The sequence below is a fragment of the Staurois parvus genome, unplaced genomic scaffold (genome assembly GCF_062004578.1).
Source record: "Staurois parvus isolate SC_StPar_1 unplaced genomic scaffold, SC_StPar_1.0 ptg000809l, whole genome shotgun sequence".
In the NCBI taxonomy this organism is placed as follows: domain Eukaryota; kingdom Metazoa; phylum Chordata; class Amphibia; order Anura; family Ranidae; genus Staurois; species Staurois parvus.
This window is the reverse complement of record NW_028318605.1, coordinates 113,518-121,563: the sequence shown is the minus strand read 5'-3', so window position 1 is coordinate 121,563 and position 8,046 is coordinate 113,518.

Sequence of the window (8,046 nt, the reverse complement as noted above, 5' to 3'; positions counted from 1 at the left end):
ATGTGTATTTCATCCTGAGCTCTAGGTGACAGAGTGCATGTATGTATTACATGTGCTGTAGACTGGGGGCTAGCGTGGTTGACAGCACGCCCCTCTATCCCCCCCCCACCGCTGTCTGACCGTGATGTTTTGAAGAATGGATGAGAGTTGATGGATGGCGCTGATTTCAGCACCAGGCGCTTGCCCAAGACTGATGCCACCATACATACATGGGGGGGGCATATCATAGCAGAGGGGGTAGAAGATAGTCAGCTCACCGTGAGCTCCACAATACAAATGCAGTGCAGAGGGTGTATGAACACCGTACCCCCCCCCCCCCACAGGTCCCTCTGTACTTTCTCCTTCCAGGAAGTGCTGCCCAGAGAATCCCTGGACTACTGGGTCACCTGTGGGAGCCCTGACAGCTCCCACCCCAAAGGTAAGTACAGCAGGTATCAGGGGATGGGAGGGGGGGTTGTACAGCAGGTATCGGGGGATGGGAGGGGGGGTTGTACAGCAGGTATCGGGGGATGGGAGGGGGGGTTGTACACCTTTACATTTATCCTTTAAAGTTGAAGTAACATTTGATAAACATTTACTGGACGTACACTATCCGGGGGCACTCTCATCCTTGGACACTTTTCTGGGGACCCTCAGGGATACCCCACATTACAGAGCTGCCTCTCTTCATCAAATCTGTTTTCCCATTTGGGATCCAGGCCTCCTAACACGCTATTAGTAATACAGAGAAGAACTGGCCGGGGCTGACAACACTGCTTGGGATTTCAGTGCAGCAGAGACAGTGTTGTCAGCTCAGTGATGAAGGGCATTCCCCATGTGAACTCACCATTGGCTGTCAGAGAAGACAGGGGGCACGCCATCATCCCTTCGGCTACACTGGGGTCTGTCGCCCTCTTCTGAACGCCCCCTTTTATTAATGTTGGGGGGTCAGCAAGGAATGTGTCCGGGAATATTTCCTGATCTTCTAGAAGAGTAAAACGGATGGTTAGTTCACAATGGTGACCCATCAGAATCACAAACCAAATCATCACAACTCAAAGAAACCTTTTCCCAGCATAGAAGATACAAATGCAAACTGACAGCCAGAGAAATATTCTCCAACAATAGAAGTTCACCTTAAAAAACAATGAAATAAATAAATAAATGCCGTGTTTTGCAGGTAAAAAAAATGTGTATTTATAATTGTTTTATTAGCAGCTTGTAAAGCATTGCATCCGCCATCCGTCCTGATTACCCCGGTAAAGGTCATACAGGGGGTCCCAAACATGGGGGGGGGGGGTGTACAGTGATGATGGGGGGGTGTACAGCGATGATGGTGGGGTGTACAGCGATGATGGTGGGGGGGGGGTGTACAGCGATGATGGGGGGGTGTACAGTGATGATGGTGGGGGGGGGGTGTACAGCGATGATGGTGGGGGGGGTGTACAGCGATGATGGGGGGTGTACAGTGATGATGGTGGGGTATAGCGATGATGGGGGGTATAGCGATGATGGGGGGGATATAGCAGTGATGGGGGGGGTACAGCGATGATGGGGGGGGGGGTATAGCGATGATGGGGGGGTATAGCGATGATGGGGGGGTATAGCGATGATGGGGGGGGGGTATAGCGATGATGGGGGGGTATAGTGATGATGGGGGGGTATAGAAATGATGGGGGGGTATAGCGGTGATGGGGGGGGGTATAGCGATGATGGGGGGGGTATAGCGATGATGGGGGGTATAGCGATGATGGGGGGAATATAGCAGTGATGGGGGGGGTACAGCGATGATGGGGGGGGATATAGTGATGATGGGGGGGTATAGTGATGATGGGGGGGGTATAGTGATGATGGGGGGGGTATAGTGATGATGGGGGGGGTATAGCGGTGATGGGTGGGGGTATAGTGATGATGGGGGGGGTATAGCGATGATGGGGGGGGGGAATAGTGATGATGGGGGGGGTATAGTGATGATGGGGGGGGGTATAGTGATGATGGGGGGGTATAGTGATGATGGGGGGGTATAGTGATGATGGGGGGGGTATAGTGATGATGGGGGGGGTATAGTGATGATGGGGGGGGGTATAGTGATGATGGGGGGGTATAGTGATGATGGGGGGGGGGTATAGCGGTGATGGTTAATGATAACAATAAGTGTGACTATCAGAGGAGTTATGACGATGTATCACTATAACATTATATATGATTACACATCTTATTACCCATAATAATAATGGGGGCTGACCCCCCCCCCAGTGTCTCCCTTCCCCCAGCACTTCCCCTTCCCGGCCAGCCCGGGGCGCAGCTTCCCCAACTTCCCCTCCAGACACCATGAAAACACCGATCACTTCCTGCCTGGTCTCCATGGTGATGGGTCTTCCAGGAGGAAATCTATGGTGATGGGACACTACAGGAGGAGCTGAGTGTTGCTGCCCTCTAGCGGCTCCTGTGTGCATTACATCAGGGAAATGTCAGCACAGAGAATGGCCAGGAGATTTCTGTCATCCAAATACACAGAACAGCTTTATTGTATTATAATTATTGGGATTATTAATATTACACCCATTATTGTTTATATTATAATTCATATCAATCATTACAATCCTATTAATACAGTAAAATAAATAAAATGACATTATAATAACATTGTATGAATATAAACAGAGGCGTCTATATTATAAATACAGGGAAATGTTATCAATGTTATATAATAGGATCCAATCCAGATCTGCTCTACATCCCAACATCCAATCCAAAGCCGCCTGGACTGGATCCCAGATGAGCCAATCAGAGTAAAGCAGGCTGAACAGAGGCTGCTGATTGGTCACACATAAACTCCGCCCCCCTCACTGTGACTTTGCACTGTAAACAGACTGGATCCCAGATGAGCCAATCAGAGTAAAGCAGGCTGAACAGAGGCTGCTGATTGGTCCCACATAAACCCCGCCCCCCTCACTGTGGTCACATGACCTCCCTCACTGTGAGTCCTCAGTTGCTGTTTTCTCTCACCAGAGACAGCTGCTTCCTTACAGAGCTCCTGTTTTTTTTCTAAAAAAAAAAAAACAAAAATGTGCAGAATCTTTGCCGCGATTGTTATCCTGTTGCTCCCTTGGGGAGTACACAGGAAGGACATCAAAGACTCCACAAAGACCGGCATGGACAAGGACAATGATATGAAGATTATGGAGGAACAAAGAAATTTCATCAAAGACTCCCCAGATATCCGCATGGAGGGGGGGAGCATGAAGATGATGGAGGAACACCGATATTTCATCAAAGACTCCCCAGATATACGCATGGAGGAGGGGAGGACCATGAAGATGATGGAAGAACTGGAGCAGGAAAAGGTCAGAGAATTGGAAAACGAGTCCCCAGGACCCATCAGTTGGTTTTCACTACTGGCCACCATTCCATTCTGGTATAAGGGGACAGTCCTGATAAGTGTTCTCATTCTGAGGTACATCCTGCGCAGGAATCATCTGGCCACAATATTAGAACAATATTTGATGTTCCTGGAGCTGATTGAATTCTTTTATCAACTACTCGATGTCTGGTACAGCGAGGGGCCAACCTCAGAGAACACAGCCCCACCCATGCTTATAAATGCCACTGACTGCTACCAATGGATGGTTGCTGGGCTCCAGTCAGTCTGGTCCAATGGGTGGGCAGCCTTAGGGAACAGAATCCCACCCATGCTTATAAATGCCACTGACTGCTACCAATGGATGGTTGCTGAGCTCCAGTCAGTCTGGTCCAATGGGTGGGCGGCCTTAGGGAACACAGTGCTACCCATGCTTATAAATACTGTTGCTGAGCACCAATCAGAATGCTTGTTGGGACTTATCATCTTGCTGCTGGTAATGTTCCTAAAATATTTCAAGCCATTTCACCAATGGATCCAACCAACGAAAAGCAACATCAACCCACCGACGATTGACATCAATCTAACAACAGACATCACTATGGACCAGGCTGACTTTCGTACTCCCATCCTCACACCTCCTAGCAATGACGTCCGTGCTCACATAACGGATTTACTCCGGGAAATGAGGAGGAGCGAGCGAAACAAGCGGCTCAGGAACATTAACATCTTCCCATCAACAAGTGAAAGTGTGGACAGTGCTATGGAAGAGACTGACCTTCCCATTCCCAGCGTCCCACCTCCCAGGGATGACATCCGTGCTCACCTACGGGATCTATGCCGGCCAATGGGGAGGCGCAGGCCAACCAAGGAGTTCAGGCACCGCAAGCTCAATCTACCAGAGAGTGACCACATACCACCAAAAGATGAATATGCGGACAGAGCTACGGGAGATTCTGACTTTCCCATTCCCAGCGTCGCACCTCCCAGGGATCCCATCCGTGTTCATCCTTCCAGCACATCAACAAGAGGTTTACTCTTTCCAGCATTAGATAACACTTTACCATCAACGACTTCTGGCGTCTTTCCAACAAAAGACATGATCCTACGATCGAGTTCTGGCAATAGGCAAGAATGGACAACCATGACTGCCCATCCCAGTGTCCAATCCAGAGGTGAAATTCCTAGCGATACCGCCCGTTTTATCCTACGGGATTTATGCCGGGCAATGAAGAGGCGCTGGACAACCATAGAGTTCAGTTATGGCAAAATGTTCTCATCAATGAGTGACGTCATTCCACAGGACGATGATACCGTCCCATTACTGAGTGATGTCATTCCACAGGTTGATGATACCGTCCCATCAACGAGTGATGTCATTCCACAGGGTGATGATGCCGTCCCATCAACGCATGACATCATTCCTAAGAGATATTCTACCATGTCATCAATCAGTGACATCATCCAACCACCAAGCGATGACATTAGTTCTGGGACTGACCAACCGACTGGCCATCCCAGCGGTGCATCTCCTAGTGATGGCACCCGCTTTAATCCACGCAATTTATTCCAGCGAAAGAAGAAGCACAAGCGACCTAAGGTGAAAAATCTCAACAATCCCACCTCATACCAGGTCGCCGTCATCTTGTGCGGGAGACATCCAGTTATATGTCCAGCAGACTGTTTCATCTTCGACTGTGTCACCTCCTAAATATCGCAGCCGTATTCACCTATTGTCAGGGGTCGGGTGTTCTGCCGCGATGCGCCGGGTGGCGCATGCACAGAACACCGACAGGCTCTAGCCAGTGGGCCCTGGGCGATCGTGGCGGCGGCGACGGCCGCGCATGCGCACTCCCGATCGCGGACAGGCGCCTGGCACCAATGACAGCGCAGGGCGCGCTATTTAAACAGGACAGGAGGTATGTCTTATTATCCTGTTCCTGTCATCTGGTTTGTGAAGTTTCCTGTTGCCGACCTCTGCTTGCTCCTGACCCTGCTGGTTGTCTCCTGCTTGACCTGACCATTCTCTGCCTGCTCCTCTGGTACCTCGCTGCCCGCACGTTGCTGAACCCGGCTCGTGACCCTGACCATTCTCTGCCTGCTCCTCCGGTACCTCGCTGCCCGCACGTTGCTGAACCCGGCTCGTGACCCTGACCACTCTCCTGCCTGCTCCTCCGGTACCTTGCTGCCCGCACGTTGCTGAACCCGGCTCGTGACCCTGACCATTCTCTGCCTGCTCCTCCGGTACCTCGCTGCCCGCACGTTGCTGAACCCGGCTTGTGACCCTGACCACTCTGCTGCCTGCTCCTCCGGTACCTCGCTGCCCGCACATTGCTGAACCCGGCTCGTGACCCTGACCATTCTCTGCCTGCTCCTCCGGTACCTCGCTGCCCGCACGTTGCTGAACCCGGCTCGTGACCCTGACCATTCTCTGCCTGCTCCTCCGGTACCTCGCTGCCCGCACGTTGCTGAACCCGGCTCGTGACCCTGACCACTCTCCTGCCTGCTCCTCCGGTACCTCACTGCCCGCACGTTGCTGACCCGGCCTGCCTGACTACGCCTTACGTCACGCTGACTGTCCATCCATCCATCCCGCAAGGATCAGTCCCTGCTGCAAGGCCTACCAGCCTCTTCTTGTCAGGCTCTATTTCCCGCAACACCTCTGACGGTACTCTCTACCACTGCTGGACATACTCAGGGGTCGCGCCCTGGTCTCGGTCTGCTCCAAGTCCATCCCCACCATCAGGGGCCCTGGTGCATAAGCAGATTGGGACTTAGACCCCGCGTGCTGAGGAACCCCGCACTGTGGGCCACTAGAGATACCGTCAGGTGGTGTCTGACACCTATAGAATGTATTGCGGCTAAAGAAGAAGCGCGGGCCAACCGAAGAGGCCGGCCAGAAGACTCAGAGAGAACATTAGATACACAGATATGATGGGGGAGGGGTGACACCCCAATATAGAGAGAACATTGTATATACAGATATGGGGGAGGGGTGACACCCCAATATAGAGAGAACATTGTATACACAGATATGATGGGGGAGGGGAGACACCCCAATATAGAGAGAACATTGTATATACAGATATGATGGGGGAGGGGTGACACCCCAATATAGAGAGAGCATTGTATATACAGATATGATGGGGGGGGGAACCCAATATAGAGAGAACATTGTATATACAGATATGATGGGGGAGGGGTGACACCCCAATATAGAGAGAACATTGTATACACAGATATGATGGGGGGGTGACACCCCAATATAGAGAGAACATTGTATACACAGATATGATGGGGGAGGGGTGACACCCCAATATAGAGAGAACATTGTATATACAGATATGATGGGGGAGGGGTGACACCCCAATATAGAGAGAGCATTGTATATACAGATATGATGGGGGGGGACACCCCAATATAGAGAGAACATTGTATATATGTCTTCTGATGGTGGACGTCTCTTTGGTGCCTTCAGCCAGGTGCGATGTAACACACACGTCATCCCGCAATTCTCATGCGTCTTGCCATGCGACAATTGCAGCAACATCACACTGCATTCGGGGCGCCATGTTGATGGTGAACGTCTCTTTGGTGCCTCTTCAGACATCTCCATAAAGGACGTCACTGGCAGGAAGGGTTCTCATTGGTCCCAGCAGAAAAGGCCTCAAGCTGGAAAGACTCCTCCCACTTCGGAAGCCAATCAGAGTTTCTTTCTTTTCTCCCAAGCTTCATCCTCCAAGAGCAGACCTAAGCCAGGGGCCCAGTTCAGTCACAATCCTGGGGCCCCTAATCCTCAAACCTGCAGACTAGTCCTATTAAACCTCCTGCAGGGATTTCCCTACTTTCTAAAGTGGGGGGACGTCTGTTGGCCTTTGGGGTCACCTGGTCAGCAGACATCTCAGAAGCTCAGGTAAGAGACGTGGTGTCCAGGGGCTACAGGCTAGAGGTCATCTCCCTGCCCCCACCCCGCTTCGTGTTGTCCAACCTGCCGGTGTCCCCGCAGGGACTAGCGGTCCTCCATGCTGCTCCTGCAGATCTGCTGACCCAAGGAGATCTCCCCATTGGACCAACAGCAGAATAGTTCCCGGTTTTTAGGCCACATTCACAGGGGACATACCAATCTGTACCGCCGTGGGGGGCCGTGTTTATTTGCAGGGGATGTCCCGGTGTTCATGCACCCCTGTGCAGGCAGTTCCATTGATGTCAGTTGGGACGTAGTGGTAACATGGACACAGATGCTGATCCCAATCTGACATCCGTATGGATGCATGGCCCTGAACGCACACTATCTGTGTTCACAGCTGTTCACCCGCACAGATGTTACATTGGGAGCAGTGTCTGTATCCATGCAGCCGCTGCATCCCAACTGACATCAATGAACCTGCCTGCACAGGGATGCATGAACACCGGTACATCCCCTGCAAGTAAACACGGCCCCCCACGGCTGTACGGATTAGTACGCCCCCTGTGACCGGGGCCTTACTCCAACCTTTTCCCTGTTCTAAAGCCTCCCAGCCGGATCACACTATGTGGTGCGGGACACTGCATGGAGTCTGCACAGGAATCACACCGCATTCCTCTGCGCATTCCATGCAAATGTCTGTGCGCTGCGATTTGGGCCATACACTTCCTATGGCTCAAATCACATCGCATCCGCACCACAAAGGTGCAGGACTGTCTTTAGATCCGCACCTGAATCACAT